At 40.4% G+C, this 17851-nt stretch overlaps 1 protein-coding gene across 4 annotated transcripts in view; it reads left to right on the forward strand.

Moving 5' to 3' along the window:
• The first annotated feature begins 6324 nt into the window (after positions 1-6324).
• Positions 6325-17851, forward strand: part of KRCC1 (lysine rich coiled-coil 1) — a 30700-nt gene continuing 19173 nt past the window's right edge. The window contains exons 1-3 of one of the 4 annotated variants that reach the window (XM_055327395.1): positions 6333-6527; positions 9967-10160; positions 17660-17834. The gene's annotated coding sequence lies outside the window, so the exon portion shown is untranslated. Of the gene's footprint in view, positions 6528-9966; positions 10161-17659; positions 17835-17851 lie in introns of all 4 variants that reach the window. The other 3 variants (XR_008664725.1, XM_055327394.1, XM_055327396.1) reach the window with 3 other exon arrangements.

Below are 17851 nucleotides of genomic sequence, written 5' to 3' on the forward strand. Positions count from 1 at the left end.
CTTTTGACCACCAACCTGTAAGATAATAAATTTATGTTATTTTAAGCTACTAGGTAATTTGTTATGGCAACAATAGAAAGCAAGCATATAAAATATTACATCTCTTTTGCTACTCTGAAATGAAATGGCATATATAATATGATTTACTAGCTCTTATGCCTAAAAAATATAAATTACTAACCTGTAGTCAGAATGTTTGTGTCTCACTTCTCTCCACCCCCATTCCAAATTTCAAATTGTTGAAGTCTAAGGTAATGGGGCTTCAGTCACAAACATGGTGCCCTTATAAATATAAGAAGCTCCAGAGAAGTCCCTAGGCCCTTCTGTATGTGAGGACTACAAACGATCTGGAAGAGAGTCCTCACTCAACCGTGCTGGTGCCCTGATCTCAGACTTCCAGCTTCCAGAACTGTAAGATATAAATTTCTGTTGTTTATAAGCTACCCAGTCTATGGTATTTTGTTATTGTAGCCCAAATGGACTAAACCATTTATCTAACCTAATAAGGGAGAAATCAATAATCAAAGTTAGCTTATAATAAAATAATATATATTCGTGGTAAATTAAATAGGTCAATAAGCTCATTTTGTATATGCATGGGCACAGCTGCACTAGAAAACAGTGGTCAGGGCAGCTCAGGTGGCTCAGCAGTTTAGCGTTGCCTTCAGCCCAGGGCCTGACCCTGGAGACCCAGAATCGAGTCCCACATTGGGCTTCCTGCATGGAGCCTGCTTCTCCCTCTGCCTGTGTCTCTGCCTCTCTCTCTCTCTCTCATGAATAAATAAATAAAATCTTAAAAAAAAAAAAAAGGAAAGAGAACAGTGGTCAGATGTGTGGACCTCCCCCAATAGAATCACTGTCATAGTGAGAGCTAAAAATGTAGATTGATTTTGGGGACACAAACACCACACAGGGCACTGTTGTTTGTGACATGATTTTTCTGAAATGTTGAATGACTCAAAGTCAAGTTCTGAATGAAATAAAAGTATGATCCTTCAGTTAACAAGAGGCTGCATTCCTGGAAAATTTAGCAAATATTAAAAAGACTCTATGATTACATATAAAACAGAATTCTAGACTCTGATAATTATAAACAAAGTTCCACCTATCTAGGATGTACATCTGTGTATTTGAGGTTGTGAGGGTCAGGCAAAGAATCTTCAATGTATAAGGCTTCCCTGGATAACTTGCATCTTTGGCAGGATCAATGAGATAGAGAATGTTGGCCCTAGTTATTAGGCTGGTGACAGGGAAGGGGGCACATGGTCCTATTCCACTGCTTATCAACCAAAATCCTATATAAAAATTTTTGCCCACCTGTCCCCTTCCAGTTCTTTCCCCCCCGCCAATGGGATCTAAACCTTTCTTTGTGTCCTCAGTCCTGCCCACAATATGCCAGTAGCACTGTATAACCAGAAGTTTTCCCCTCCACACATTTCTAAAATGCTGCCTAAGTGGTGGAACTGCCTTCATGACAACTGTTGGTCTTCATCAACAGGAAAAACCCATCTAGAGTTTTGGACTTTTTTTTTAAGAGTTTATTTATTAATTTGAAAGAGAGGGTGGGTGAGCAGGCGAGAGATAAAGAGAGAGAGAGAGAGAGAGAGAGAGCACAAGCAGGGGAAAGGTGGAGAAGAGGAACAGATGCCCCACTGAGCAGGGAGCCCAATATGGGGCTCAATCCCAGGACCCTGGGATCATGACCTGAACAGAAGGCAGACACTTAACCGACTGAGCCACCCAGGAGCACCCCCTCATCTAGAGTTTTGGAAGGACATCTTATTGCCCTACTGGAGATGTTTAGCAGAAAAGATTCAGGTAGAACATAACAGCTTTCTTCAATACCATATATTGAGGTATGGAAAAAACAGATTTATTTTATGTTTCCTAAGAGATCAAATTTGGGGGGAGAGTAGACATACCATGTGACAGTGTGGTATGGTGGCTAAGATCACAGACTTGAGCTTCACAGACCTTTAAAGTCATGTTTCTGTGGAGCTGTTTTCTACTCCAAGAAAATGGAAACATGTAACACTGTTAATAATTTTATTTTATTTTATTTTATTTTTTATAATAAATTTATTTTTTTATTGGTGTTCAATTTACCAACATACAGAATAACACCCAGTGCTCATCCCGTCAAGTGTACCCCTCAGTGCCTGTCACCCACTCACCCCCACCCTCCTCCCTCCTCCCCTTCCACCACCCCTAGTTCGTTTCCCAGAGTTAGGAGTCTTTATGTTCTGTCTCCCTTTCTGATATTTCCCACACATTTCTTCTCCCTTCCCTTATATTCCCTTTCACTATTATTTATATTCCCCAAATGAACGAAAACATACAATGTTTGTCCTTCTCCGATTGACTTAACTTCACTCAGCATAATACCCTCCAGTTCCATCCACGTTGAAGCAAATGGTGGGTATTTGTCGTTTCTAATGGCTGAGTAATATTCCATTGTATACATAAACCACATCTTCTTTATCCATTCATCTTTCGATGGGCACCGAGGCTCCTTCCACAGTTTGGCTATTGTTGTTAACAATTTTAATAGCCATCCAGTCTCTTTCCTTCATATGTCTGGATAAAGAAGGGTAGTGTGAAAGGGAGGGAAAATGGGACAGCTCAAGCCAGAGGACTCCCAGTCCGGGAGAGAGATCTGAGCTGAGAGATTTCAGAAAAGAGTTATGACAGAAATAACCACTATGGTTCTATTTACCTCTATTTCAGCTGAACTTTCCTTGCACCGCAAGCCACACTTTTGTGCCAAGAGTGTCACTATGGCCACCAAACACTCCCACACCCTAAAAAAGGTGTGGGGAAGCTTGCAGAAGATACTGGGCCAGAGTAATGTCAGGTCCTGTCATGCACCTTAAGGGTTAGAGAAGGTGACATGAAGAAGCCTAGAATGGAGGCTGTTTGGAGTTTTAAGTATATCGACACTTGGGCTTCAAGTATCCTCTTAATATGAGCTCCATTTTATTAACCCGCATCTTGGGTAGGAGCTGCTCCCCTATCCCAAGTTGCAGCCCCCAAATCTTTAGCCATAGCCTGTATTCACAGTGTATCTCTCCTGAGCCTCTGAGCAAATAATCTCAGAGGCCTTGAGAGTGGTTGTGTTTCCTTCAGTTGGATATGCTGCAATAGAAAGAATATGTACAAATAAGTGTGAAGGTGGAGACATAAATGAAACCCAGACGAATGGTTTTGAAACACTGGGACAGTTTGCATGCCTGCAAACATGCATGGCAGTGGCTCATCTACCATACTGTACAGGAAAACTCCAATCATCACCCCTTCTATCGCAGACTCCCTTACTGGGCCACACACCTACAAGGGTCTACCATCTAGTGGCTAATCAAGAGAACTTCAAGATTTATTCAGTAAAAGAACAGCCCCTGACCACTGGATTCTACCTCCTTTGTACCGGTGCTAAGGTTCATTTCCTCCAGGGGTCAACAAGTTTTCTTTGAGACCTTGAACGAAGTATGGTTTGTACCTTCTTTAATAGTTGGGGGGGAAATGTCAAAAGAAGAATATGTTGTGACACATGAAAATTATGTGAAAGTTACATTTCAGTGACTACAAATTTTATTAAATAAGAGCCATACGAGGGGGCACCTGGCTGGATCAGTGGGTGGAGAATGGGACTCTTGATCTCGGGGAAGTGAGTTCAAGCTCCACATGGAGAGTAGAGCCTACTTAAAAAAAAAAAAAAAAAAAAAAAAAAAAGCTATTCTCGTCTGTTTGCATATTTTCTATGGTTGCTTTCACACTATAACAGCAGAGTTGAATACTTGCAACAAAGACCATATGGCCCACAATGCTGAAAATATTTACTATCTGGCCTTTTACAGACACTGTTTGCCAATGCCTGCTTTAAACTAATAATAACTTAATGCCTAGCAACATTAAATAAGCCAGGCACTGCTCACTGCATTCAGGTGAATTCACTGGCTGATTCATTAATTTGTTTCATAATCACTATGAATTACAGAATCAAAGAAAAAGTTCTTGTGCACATCTACCACTCACATTCCAGACAGGGACAGGTTTCCTCCATAATAGTCCCTTATATCTTGTATAACTACCTCATTGGCAAAACTTTAAACTCTCTAGCCTCTGTGTTCTTAATAAAATAGCATGCTTGCTTCCATCGCTTTTCTTTGGCTCCTAGAAATCCCTGGCTACAAACTGCTTTCTTCCCAAGAATTCCTAAATTTGCTCATTCCACATGTATTTATCGGCATATGTATCAGGCACTGTGCTCAGTGCCCCAAAACAAAGATAAATAAAATGTGGGCCCTGTGTTTAAGAGACTGACCAGAGACAATTATGGAAGAGCAAGCAAAGATGGTGAGAAGATATAGGAAGCAAAAGGGAAGGGATATCCAGGGCAGCCTGAGAAGCCAGGGAAGGTTTCAGAGAGTAGCTAACAGAAGGCAGAAAGAGAAGCAGAGCTGCAGGTGACCATTTCAGTCCCATGGACATAGCAGCACAAGCAGAGATGTGGAGGTAAAGAAATAGCCCTATGTACAGATGACAATAGGTTGGGTATTGTAGGAGCTTCAGAAGCACACATATTATATCTCTGTTTGTCATTTGAGCACCAGACTATAGCCTTTGTCCCAGTGTTTCATATACATTTGAAAGTTTTTTAAACTATAAATGATTGAATGTCTGAATTGTGCTTTATTAACATTACCTCGTTTTTCATAATAACTTTCGAAGTGGGTATTACCTAGGCCCCTAGCTAAAAAACAGCAGCATCTCCTAAGTATAAACCCCAGAGAAACTCTCACATGTGCATGGAATGACTACATAAGAGCATGAGAGCGGTACTATCTATAAAAGCAAAAACTGGAAGCAAACTTGACGTCTATCAATAGGAGAATGGCCAGCTTGTGGTGTAGTCATGCAATGAAATGTTATAGAGCTGTGAAGGTGAATGAATTAGATCCTCACACCTCAGCATACCTTAGATATCAAAACATAATGATAACTGAAAAAAGTAAGCTGCAGGTGAATAAACATATGTATAATAACATTTACATAAAGTTTTACATCATGCAAAGCAAGATTTCATGTTATTTAGGGATACATACATATGTAACAAAAGTCTTAAGAAACGAATAGGAAAGAGAAATGCTGAATTCAGGATACAATTTACTTCTGGAGGGAGGAGGAGGTCATTAGAAGTAGAGAGAAAACATTCAGAAGAGGAAGTAGCATATGCAACAGTTTGGTGTTTATAGGAATCAGTAAAGGTTTAATGTTGCTAAATCATAAAGTGAAAGCAAGGTGGGGAGGTGACAGCAGTAGGAAGATAATGAGATCAAGGTGCCCAGAAGCCTAGTAGCGCTGTTTGACTTTCTCCAATAGACAATGGAAAAGAGAAATGACTTTGTTAGGTGTTAGGCTTTGGCAATAGTATGAAGAGCAGATGGGACTGGTGAAGTCAGAAGGGTAAGTTAGGCATCTTTTGCCATGGTTCTAACAAGAGATGATGATCACCTGAAACTCGGCGAGGGCAGTGTGACAGGAGAGTCTACTCAAGAGAAACTTTCGCCCCATGTACTAGGAGACGTGCCCACCAACAGGAAAATGGGTGGAATATTGGACAGCAGTGAAACAAATAAATAACACCTATATGCAACAGCTTGGCTGATCCTCCAAATGTTGAGAGAAACGAGTTCCAGGAGACTGCATAGAGGAAGCTATCAATCTTTTGAAATTCAAAATAAACTTTCTTTAGCCACACGTGTGTGTGATAAAGACACATATATGAAAGGAAATGAGGACTACAAACCAGGGTCGTGGTTTCTTTGGGAGATGGGGAATGAGATGAGGTGCGAAGGAGGGGAGACAAAAGTCATTTACGGACCAATGACCACAACGTATCACGACCAAGGCTTTTGCTCACCCTAACCCTGCACGTTAAAGACCCTAACAAAGGAACGACAGATAAAGATGATGTATTTCTCGGACACTTTGGAGGAAGAATCCAGAGGCTTCCAGACTTTTTCCCAGTCGGTTTTTATATTCACTAACCCCATGCAAGCGGCCACACGCGCTCTCCCTTCCCTCGAACCACGAGGAGACAGCGCCCCGCCCCCGCCGAAGAAAGCGGGAACCGAGGGGCGCGAGCCACGGTTAGAGCGGAGCCCCGCAGGAGGAGGAGCGAAGGGGGCGGGGCCAGAAGGGGCGGGGCCCGAAGGGGCGGGGCCCGAAGGGGGCGGGGCCACATGGCCTCTCTGGAAGCGGGGCGGCCCGCGCAAGCGCAATCGCGCGCCTTCCCGCTATGGCGCCGGCGCCGTCCAGTCAGCCGCGGGTGGTGGCGGAGACTTCCCCTCAGGAAGCCCGGTCTCCGCCTCCTCCTCTCACTCCGCCTGCTCGGCGGCGGAGGCGGCGGTGGCGGCAGCTGCTGTCCCTACCTCTCCGCCATCTCCACCCCGGCCTGTCCCCCGGCCGGCGGCGTTAGCGGGGAGGGGGAACAGTAGTTGTAGACGCCCGCCCCTGCCTCAGAGAAGGTGAGTTCCCGCCCCGGCGGCGGGGGCGGCCCGGGCTTCAGCCCCTCAACTCCGCGGCCCGGTGACGGCTGGGCGCGCCCCGAGTGTGCGCCATGGCCGACGGGGTCCGGGCGGGCGTCCACTCGCCTCCCTCAGCCCCGCGGACCCGCCGGAACGTGGCGCCACGGCTCCCAGGTGGAGCGTGGAGCGTGGAGCGTGGAGGGGAGTGGGACGCTGAGGCCGGAGCGGGCAGAGAGGTGGAAGTGCGGCCCTGGAGTGTCAGGGACGGGGAAGCGGGACTGGTGAGGAAACTCCGAGATGAGGCGAGGAAGGGCCGCAGACGTGCGGGCGAGGAAACCTCGGCTGAGTGCACCTCCACCTCCGGGAAAGCAGGTGTTCAGGCAGGAGTGGAGTTAGGACCTCGCCGAGCCTGGGGAGTAGTCGGGGCGCCCAACCCTGCGGGGGGGCGCCCGCGCGGAGAGAGGCGCGCAGAGGGTTCTGAGGCGCCCCGTGGGAGAGTCTTCCTAGGCTTTTTGAGGGTAGCACCCTGTAAAACAAGGCTCTCAGATTTTTTAGGCCTCTCTTGATAGCGGTCTGAGCTCAGTACGGATCTGCCAGTGTCAACGATAGCAAAGCGGACGTGAGGGAGCGCGGTGAAAAACAAGTCCCTGAAGCTCCCCACAGCAGGGGAAAGCGCTGAGCTCCGTCCGGATTCGCGCGGAGCTGGCTGGGAGTTTTAAAGGGAAAATGAGGGCCCGGAGGAGAGGTGGGGTTCAAGAAGAGTCAGGGAGGTGAGGAATTACAAAAGGTGGTTCCTTGGGGATGGTGTCGGGCCAGCCGCGTGTGCTTGGCTGGCAAGTAAGGAAGTTAGGGTTCTGCCCCCCCCACACACACACACACCACTGGGAGACCTAGGCCTAACCTTCCCGAAGATTACACCTCAAAAGGAGCGGCCGGCCTTCCGGTGTCTGAGAGGGACTCTTCGGAGTTGTAGGAGGTACACATCATCTCAGAGACCGGAAGGATTCACAGTCCAAAGCCATTTTGAGTTAAACACTCAAAAATAGAGATGAGGGGCCTGTCATCAAATGTTGGTTCTGAAAACAGTACATTTTTTTTTAAGATTTTATTTATTCATAAGAAGACACGGAGAGGAGAGAGAGAGAGAGAGAGAGGCAGAGACACAGGCAGAAGGAGAAGCAGGCTCCATGCAGGGAGCCCGACGTGGGACTCGATCCCAGGTCTCCAGGGTCAGGTCCTGGGCTGATGGCGGCGCTAAACCGCTGAGCCACCCGGGCTACCCAACAGCCCTGAGCTTTTTCTAGCAGGAGCTCCAAAGGGGATTGGGTCATCCCAGGATTCTGCCTTAAGCTGTTGGAGACCTGTTAAAATTGGGGCAAGGCTCCGGTGCAAGGGGTTTGGAAGAGGTGGTTTCTGTCCAAGGTTTTCACAGTTATCACCAACACGTTACCCCTTAACACAAAAAGTTATTTCTGAATCATCTCAAACATTGTTTGAGTTCTTACAAGTCCTATATACCTATCAACAGCCTGTAAGGAGGTAAGGCTGTAAAGACAGTTTTGGAAATGATTTTAGGTGGTGGAGCTTGATCGCATTGCACATCTCAAGTAAAACATTTAACCATCTTCAGTCTCATAATTTTTAGTATGCTGTGTTGCCTCATGTTGCTTTCTGTCTCCAGAGCAAAAGATGGTGGAAGCTAAAATATTGTAGAATAATTTAGGTTCCTCTTTTCTGGAGAGAGACATCAATAAATATAATAACCTCTTGAAAATAATTTCATTTTTACCCTCTTTCATGATTATATTCTATTTTTCTGTGCTATTCCATAATCTTTTACATACTTCACTTTGGAGGAATGGCAAACTAGTTTTTTTTTTTATTTTAAATTTTTATTTATTTATGATAGTCACAGAGACAGAGAGAGGCAGAGACACAGGCAGAGGGAGAAGCAGGCTCCATGCACCGGGAGCCCGATGTGGGATTTGATCCCGGGTCTCCAGGATCGTGCCCTGGACCAAAGGCAGGTGCCAAACCACTGCACCACCCAGGGGTCCCTGGCAAACTAGTTTTTTTTTTTTTTTTTAAAGTGCATATATTTCTTAAAATATTTTTGTAAGCACCTTACAAAAATTTCATACACTAAAAATGGAATTAGAAAGTCATTGCAACCAAATGATGTTCTATTCAAGGTCTCTTAATGAAAGCAACCTTTGGAAGACTAGATTTAGGGTCTTTAGTCAGCCTAGGTTATCGTTCTGAGGAAAAAAATCTGGGTTTATTTGTTTTCATACCAAACTTACTGCCCCTCACCAAATAAGCCTGAGCCGTTTATAGGTTTTGAGACTACATTTCAGTTTGGCTCTCATAGCCAGATCACAGGAAGATTTGGAAACAGTCTCTCATAGAAAAACAGTTTGCCAGATGCCAGATAACATTTTGTTTGTGTGTATGATGACTTTGAATGTGTGTGATTACTTAGGACTTTATACGGTGTCAGTTCACACAATGCTAGCAGTAACCTTTCTATGCAATTTCAAGGTGGTATAATGAGAATGCTGGAATAGGGATCTAACAAGTAGTAGGTTCTAGTGCTAGTTTGTCCACTAGCTATATGACCTGAGAAAAGTCCCCAATTTTTCTTTCAAACACAAAGTCCCAAATTTACTTTTTGAGATTTGTCATCTGTGGGGAGGGGGAATTGGATTACCCCAGTTGAGTGGTTCTCAACCAGGGGTCTTTTTGCAACCCCACCCCAGAGGACATTTGGCAATGTCTGGAGACATTTTTGATTTCCACCACTGGGCAAGAAGGGGCGTGGTGAGCACAGGTGCTACTTGGCATCTATATGATACAGGGTAGAGATGCTGGCAAACATCCCAAAATGGACAGGGCAGCCTCACTCCCACCCCAACAAATGATTTTCCTACCCAAGATGTCAGTGTCAAGGCTGATCTCTGCACCAACCGAACTCTAAGGTCCTTGACAGCATTGAAATTGTGAACTAACTTGACAGTTCTACATTGATATTCTTTCCATGGGTTGGCTGTGTAGAATAGCAGTTCATAAAACATGAAACTTCCAACTGTAATGGCTATCAGGTGACAAAGAGTGATTAAGTCTCTGAGTTAAGACTGAGACCATTCACTAGGATTTGAAAAACAAAATATAATTCTTTACCTAAAAAATTACCTTTTGTCTCTTTATTTTGAGTAAATATCCTCATCAACTGTTCAGTTAACTGCTACCTAACAAATGGTCAATATTTGGTACATTATAGTATTTAAAACAATGGTGGGAGTCAATATATTTTTAGTTGAGATATTTGTAAAAGCCCTAAATAATTGCCGGTCAAAATAGTACATAAGAAGAGGGGGGGAAATGTTACTTGTTACTTATCCGGTATTTTTTTTTTTTTCTTAAACGACTTTTGCAAAAGGTATGAAAGAATTATGCATCTAGTTACTAAAATTCCAGTCACTCAAGATCCTGATAGGACTATTAAAACTGATTTGAAGAACATCTTCTAATCCATTTTCACCTATAGCTCCTCTAAGAGGAGCTCTTCTGATTTGGACTTGATAATGAACAGATGTAAGGATTAAATACTGGCAAACAGGAAATATATATAAGGTAAGATTACAAACCGGAAATTGAGAAATTAGACTTCCATCACAGAAACCTAAAGAAATACCACTTACCCAGACTTCTATGAAAAGGAATATACATAGAATTTATGGTGAAGGTGTCATAAGATTTTCCAGGACACTTTGTAATTCATTCAGTGAGGTTTCTCAATATTTTTGACACTCAAAAAAATTTCTCACTCAGTAATGATATTCCTGAGGGATTAGTAAAAACAAAGCCACAACAGACAATTCTTTGCTTATTTGCTTCTCTTAAAAAAAAAAAAAATTAAATGGGCTCAGTTTTAGAATAAAGGATATTTTTGACTCCTCATGGAATCATTAACCCATTTACATAGCAATTGCCTAAAAATGTTTTCCTTTGTTTTCATGATATTAAGCAGAGATTTAGATCAAATGACAGAAAAATCTAGCTAATAGCTAACATGTTAACATTTATTCAGAAAACCTTGAGTTTCTGCTATGTACCAGGTACTAAGGACATACAAATGAATTAGGCACAGCCCTTTTAAAGAGCTTAGTATTAATGTTTGTTAGTGAAATTAGGAAAAAAAGTGGAGGAAATTCAGGGTTTTTTTAAACATAAGAAAAGTTTCTCTCTCAAATTACAGTAAAGCTGAATGCTCCAGAGCTGGTTTGGCTGCTTTGCCATTCCTGACACACAACTTCTATCTCTGAGTCTGAAATGGCTGCAGAGGAAATGTAGGATAGTGGTGTAAGGCAGTCAAATTCTCCGTAGTGGGGTGGGGAGAAGACGGGTTAATTGACAACCTCTAAAATTGGTAAGAAGCAGCAGGGTGAATGCATTAGAGAAAATGCAGCTGTAAATGCGGATTAGCCAGGACTCCTGAAATAATCAGGAATAGTTCATTGTTTTTTGTAAATTTGTGCTCTGCCCAAGTTGTATTTGCCACATGCCCACCAGAGCACATTATGTTGTAAATCTAATGTTGACAGCTGGATAGAATGGTTGAGGAGGAAGATGTCTGGAGAGACATTAAGATTATTTGTTTCAGATTTGTTGCCTTTATTAGCTGTCAATATATGAAAATATTAACTAAGCATGTTAAAACAAGTAATAAGATTTCCATTACTGACTTCATCAAATATATGTTAGGGCATGAGCATTGGGGCATGAGCATCCCTTCTCACAGACCTATTCACATTTACTAACCCTTTGGAAGGAATGGAATGCATTTGGTGGCATCCTGATGTAGGATGTCTGCCTGAGTCCAAGTAAAATTAACTTCACAAGCAGAATCCTTGAGCTAGCTAGCCATTGATGTTCAGACTTAGAGACATAAATGTTAAATGTCTATTAAATGTGAAGTACTCCCAATTAATGATTTTCTTAATTATTTTGTATTTTATCATTGGAAATATGCCATGGTAGTAAACCCTTAATTATTTTTGTGATTTGTTGTATTAGTGTGAAATAGCTAGAGCTTAGCAAACTCCTAGATCAGATACTAATCTCATTTCCTAAAAAGGCAAGGTTAATAACCAAAATAGCTAAGAGTATTTTTGATGGTAACAGGTACAGGGATGCATTTCTATTACAATTAGATCTCTAGGGACGCCTGGGTGGCTCAGCGGTTAAGCGTCTCCCTTTGGCTCCAGGCGTGATCCTGGAGTCCCCTGATCAACTTCCACATCAAGCTTCCAACATGAAGCCTGCTTCTCCCTCTGCCTATGTCTCTGTCTCTCATGAAAAAATGAATAAAATCTTAAAAAAAAATCTCTAAAAAACAGGTAAAAAGAAAGAAAAACATGCAAAGATAACAACTACAAAAGATAGCAAAGGTAAGACAGAATCCATTACCTAGTGTCCTAAAACTTAATGTGATTCTCTGCTTATCTTTCCTGAGATTATAATAATATTAAAAGATTGCAAAACTCAGGAGCAGGAACAAGGAAGGATATCCATTCTTACCACTTCTATTCAGTATTGTGCTGAAGGTCTAGCCAATACAGTCAGACAAGAAAAACAAAAGGAGTTCAGATTGGAGAGAAAGAAGTAACACTGTTTTTATTTGCAGATGATATGATCATATATGTAGGAAACAGCAAGGAATCTAGGAAAAGGCTACTAGAATAAGTTTAACAAGGAAGTAAAATACAAGGTCCATATACAAAATAAATAGTATTTCTGAATGTTAGCAACAAGCAAGTTTAGATTTTAAAAAATACTATTTACTAATACATTAAGAAAAAATACTTTTAGATAGTTTTAATCGAATACATCTCTGAGAGAAAGATGCAAATAATGGAAAAATACAAGATGTCTCCTAATACTTCTTAGTGAATTAGATTTAAAAGTATAAGGTGATGCCATTTTTTTGGTGTATTTTTTAAGGGGGAAGAATCGAACTAAAAGTAACCAAATCAACATCCTAATTTTGCCCATTTTTCTCTTCAGAAATATTTAATAAACATTTTTTAAGACCTTCATGCTGTATGAGGTTTAAATGCCATGGCACAACACAAATGATGTGGGGCATAAAATTTTTTAATAAGATTTTTCACTTAAAATCAGTTGATTTATTCACCAAACCCGAGACTTATTAAGAACATTTTATACAGTGCCAAAGTTCAGGTTTTACAATTTCTAAATGAGTGGGTGGAATGGAACAAGTTCTCTCTTGACAGTTCTAGAATTAGAGCGGTTCTTAGTTTTTTATTAAGATATGAAGCTCTTTTTGGCAGTTTTGAATTATGAGTAATTCATATTACTAATGTGTTTCATATTTAACATAATAGTTGATGTATGGTGTTTTAACTTCCACAGTGGCTTTCCTTGTTTTTACTGAAATAAAGACCAAGCCTCCAGCTATTGAATAACCTACATACTTTCATTTCTCTGAAATAAAAGATACCATATTCTTGCTCTTTTCACTATGATATATTTCCTAGAGGTAAATGAGCAAGTAAATAGCATTATGAGTATTCATCTATAAGTTTGTGGTATATGTGCAGTATAAATAGGAAGTTTTCAGAATTTTGTTAGATTTTTTTCCAAAAATACTAGAAATGAGTTTTGGTCAAGACAAACTGTTTCTTGCTTAGGACCTTGTACCAGCCTATAAATAGTAAAATTAGCTAGTATCTTAGGTCTGCTTGATACTCCACACTCCTATGAGTATTAAAATATACATGACACACATTAACAGGTTATAAACTGAAATCTTCAAAAAATTGGTTCAAAATCAGCAATCATAAAAGACAATATTGACTGATCAAGTCTAACTTTTAGCTTTCATTTTAATTTTATTTTTAAGATTTACTTATTTTAGAGAGAGAAGGGGAGAGGGAGAGAAAATCCCAGGCAGCAGGGAAACTGTCTCGGGGCCCGATCTCATGACCCCGAGATCATGACCTGAGCCGTTATCAAGAATCAGACACTTGACTAAGCCACCCAAGTGCCCCTCAGCTTTCATTTTTAAAAACTCCCTCTAAAACATGAGTTAGCTTGAAACAAAAATTATTAGGTACTCCTGTCCGGCACTCCTGCTCTGTTTACATATAACCTTTCCTTTATTTGGCTTTCTGTAGTTACTCTAATGCTTGGGAGAACATTTCACTATGTCAGTTAAATAAATGAAATCCTAAATAACAATGAAAGTAGCTCATTCATTCAGCACTTTCCATGGGCCATATACCGTTCTAAGCATTTTACATGTATTCATTTCCTTAAGGCTCACAACTCTTTTGAGGTGTATGTTATATCCCTATTTTAAAGATGGGGAACTTAAGGCACAGAGAGGTTGAGAAATTTAACTGAGCTTACACAGCTAATAAGTGCCAGAACTGACTCCAGAGTCCCTATGTCTGGCTCCTAGGAGCAGTGAGATAAGTGACATAATATACCGGCAGTAGTTCTGCATAAGTGAATTGGCCTTTGTTAGGTGAACAATCTTTCTGGAAACAAAGCCAACATTTAACAATCCAGTTTAACAAATTAAGGTAAAATTATTCCTTTCCAAAAATATCTGTTACAGATCTTTAAGCTCCTCTGATACACTTTATTGAGATACACTGTACTTAAAATATACACATACTTAAAGTATACAAGGCAGTGAGTTTTTGACAGGTGTATACTCCCACAACCATTTGTAAACAATAAATGCCAGATATTTCCATCAACAACAAAAGCTTTCTCAGGCCTCTTTATAATCCGTCCCTCCCTCTACCTCTGTCCCCAACAACCACTAATCTACTTTCTATTACTATAGATTAGTTTATATGTCTAGAACTTTTTACAAATATAGAATCATGCTCTTGTGTCTTGCAGGAAGCATGGTTTTGAGATTCATCCACATTGTGTGTATATTTTTGTTTCTTTTTGTTGCTGAATAATTCTATTATATAGATACACCATGTTTTGTTTATCCATTAGCCTATTGGCAGACCTTAGGGTTGTTTCAGTTTTGGGCTATTATAAATCTGCAATGAATACTCATGTACAGGTCTTTGCAGAGATGTATCTTTTCATTTCTCTTGGGCTAATACAAGTGAAATGGCTGGGTCATATGGTAGATGTTTAATTTTTTTTTTTTAAGATTTTATTCACTAGAGACACATAAGAGACACAGGCAGAGGGAGAAGCAGGCTCCATGTAGGGAGCCTGATGCAGGACTCAATCCCAGAACTCCAGGATCACACCCTGGGCTGAAGGCAGGCACTAAACCACTGAGCCACCCAGGGATCCCCTGTTTAATGTTTAAAGAAAGTATCAAACTGCTTTGTAAAGCTGTACTATTTTAAATTCTAACTAATTGTTCAGTATTCTTACCAACTTCTGATATTATCGATCCTATTAATTTTAATCATTTCCAGTGATGGTGTAGGGTTTTAAATTGCATATATATTTTTTTGAGGTGTCCAGATATTTTGCCCATGTTAATATGGATTTGTCTTATCGAGTCATATGAGTTCTTTATATATTCTAGATATAAGTCCTTTGTCTGATATGTGAGATGGGAATATTTTCTCCTGTTTTATGGCTTGCTTTTCATTTTAACTTTAGAGCCATATGTAATTAAGTTATATACCTTAAAACAACTCAAGTAATTTAGATAGATACTATATATAATAGAGAAACATTTTAAAATATTCATCATCCTTTCTAAAATGTTTTTGATTAACAGTTCTTAAACTCATATTTTTTTTAGATTTATTAATTTGAGAGAGAGAGAGCATGAGCAGGAGTGGGGGGAATTGGCAGAGAGAGAGGAAGAATTAGGCTCCCCACTGAGCAGGCAGCTGGACACGGCCCTCCATCCCTGGACCCTAGGATCATGACCTGGGCTGGAGGCAGACACCTAACCAACTGAGCCATCCCGGCATCCTGAACTCATAATATTTTTAAGCAAACTTTTTTTACTCTATATACTGGTAACTGAAAATTAAGCTTAATTTGAAGATACCCTGTAGAACCTTTAAATCAACTTTTTATGGAGTTTTTAGTTACAGAGTAATGTTACTTGCTGAAATTAATACAGATGTGTGCAGAGAGCAAAATGTTAAATGTCTCTTACTCCTTTCCTAAACCCATTTCCCAAGCCCCATTAAGTTTAGTTTATATCTTTTCTGATTTTTTTCCTGTGGGTATTGGATACAAGATTAGACTGTCAAACTAACACAAATCAGTAATATTACCTAGTATCAAGGTTTACTACATATTTCAAGGATACAAGCAATCAGACAACTCTAAAGAAGCAGAGATATTTAGAACATGAAAGATGGCTCCTCAAACTATGTTTTCCTACGTTAGTCATGCATCTCTGACCCAAAATAATAGATGAGGTTTCTAAGTGAGGGTCACCTCACACAAAGTATTTAAATTATGAATCACCTCCATTTATGTAATATTCCTTGGAGTGCTTTGCCTCATAGGTCCTGAATTTATTTACTATAGATAATCCTTAATCAGAGACGCCTTGCTAAGGGTATGTCAAAGATAAATTCCCCTTCTCCTAGCTAATAGCATTCATTGGTCTTTTAGTCAGGGGTCCAGAAGTCACCTGCCTTCTTCCCTCACCCCTCCCCGCCCCCAGAAAGGAAGTTAATGGACTGCAGCCTAGCTCCTTTGACTCCTTTACAATATACATATATGAATATATTTAGTTTTTGGTTCTGTATGTTGAGTGTTTTTATATTAAAATTGGGTCTTAGATTGATCAGTAGATAGGTAAATAGGTAGATAGATAGACTTCTACATCGTTTTTCCCCATTAATATATCATGGACATTTCTCCGTGACAGTATATGTGGTTCCAATGCATTCATTTAAATGGCTGCATAGGGGGGCACCTGGGTGGCTCAGCAGTTGAGCATCTGCCTTTGGCTCAGGGCGTGATCCCGGAGTCCCGGGATCAAGTTGTGCATCAGGCTTCTGCATAGAGCCTGCTTCTCCCTCTGCCTATGTCTCTGCCTCTCTGTCTGTGTCTCTGGTGAACAAATAAAATCTTAAAAAAAAATGGCTGCATAGGAAGTACAATTTTGATGTTGCATGATTGGTATCAGAAAAGATATACACTCATACTGGTAACCCAGTAACTTCTCTTTCAGAATTGTATTTTCTGGACTAAATAAAACTATATTACCATATTAAAGACTAGAGGCTTCCTAAATGTTTTCATACTGAAATTTCATTGTAATTAGCAAAAAAGCTAGTATATAGCCTTGAAACCTCTCAGGAAGTTAAGATTTGAGATGGTATATGAAATGATATCTATTTAAAGGTTGAAAATATTATCTTAGGGCACCTGGGTGGCTCATTCGGTTAAGCATCTGCCTTCAGCTCAGGTCATGATCCCAGGATCCCGGGATGGAGCCCCACATCAGGCTCTTTGTTCAGCAGGAAGCCTGCTTCTCCCTCTCTGCCTGCTGTTCTCCTTGCTTGTACTCTCTCTTTCTCTGTCAATAAATAAATAAAATCTTTAAAAAATATATTACCTTAAATATTTAATACGATCTTCTATCTTATCTCCCTTTATTTTATTCATAGATACCATGTTGAATGAATAAATATTGAACTTTTACAGATACCCTTTGTAAAAGGCATACAGGGAGTAGTGATACAGTTTGAATTGCAAAGGATTTGACATGAGGTGGGTTGAAACTAGAGATCTTCTAGATCATTGGATTATTTCTACTGAAGCTGATACTTTGATTTGTGAGTGAGCAAGACTCTATTCCTAAACTCTTCATCTAGACTAAATATATTAAAAATCATTAATACTATCTGCAAATTTAGAGGTGGAAATTTGGGATCACTTTGTTCTAAAACAAAATATTTATTATTCTGGGGTAAAATACATGCTCAGAGAGTTAGCCTAACTTTCAGACTTACAGGAAGTGAAATAAGAAATTGGAGATGGATTTCTGACATGATGGATCTATGTTGATAGTAAAATTCTAAACTTTGAACTATTTAATGTAATTAAATATAATTAAATTATAACAAGATTGTACTTGGTTTCAGATGACTGGGAATGGAGTATTACACAGAAATCGATTTTGGGATCTCTGCATCGTGTTTTTTAGCTTGCTGATTGTTGCACAGTTTCACCATGTGGGGAAAGTTCATGCTAGAAAACTGAAGCAATTAATGGGTGACTATGATCAGATTTCTTCACCAAGTTCTCAGCCTGATACGAGTAAGTTTCCATTCACC

The sequence above is a fragment of the Nyctereutes procyonoides genome, unplaced genomic scaffold, assembly GCF_905146905.1.
Source record: "Nyctereutes procyonoides isolate TBG_1078 unplaced genomic scaffold, NYPRO_anot_genome, whole genome shotgun sequence".
In the NCBI taxonomy this organism is placed as follows: domain Eukaryota; kingdom Metazoa; phylum Chordata; class Mammalia; order Carnivora; family Canidae; genus Nyctereutes; species Nyctereutes procyonoides.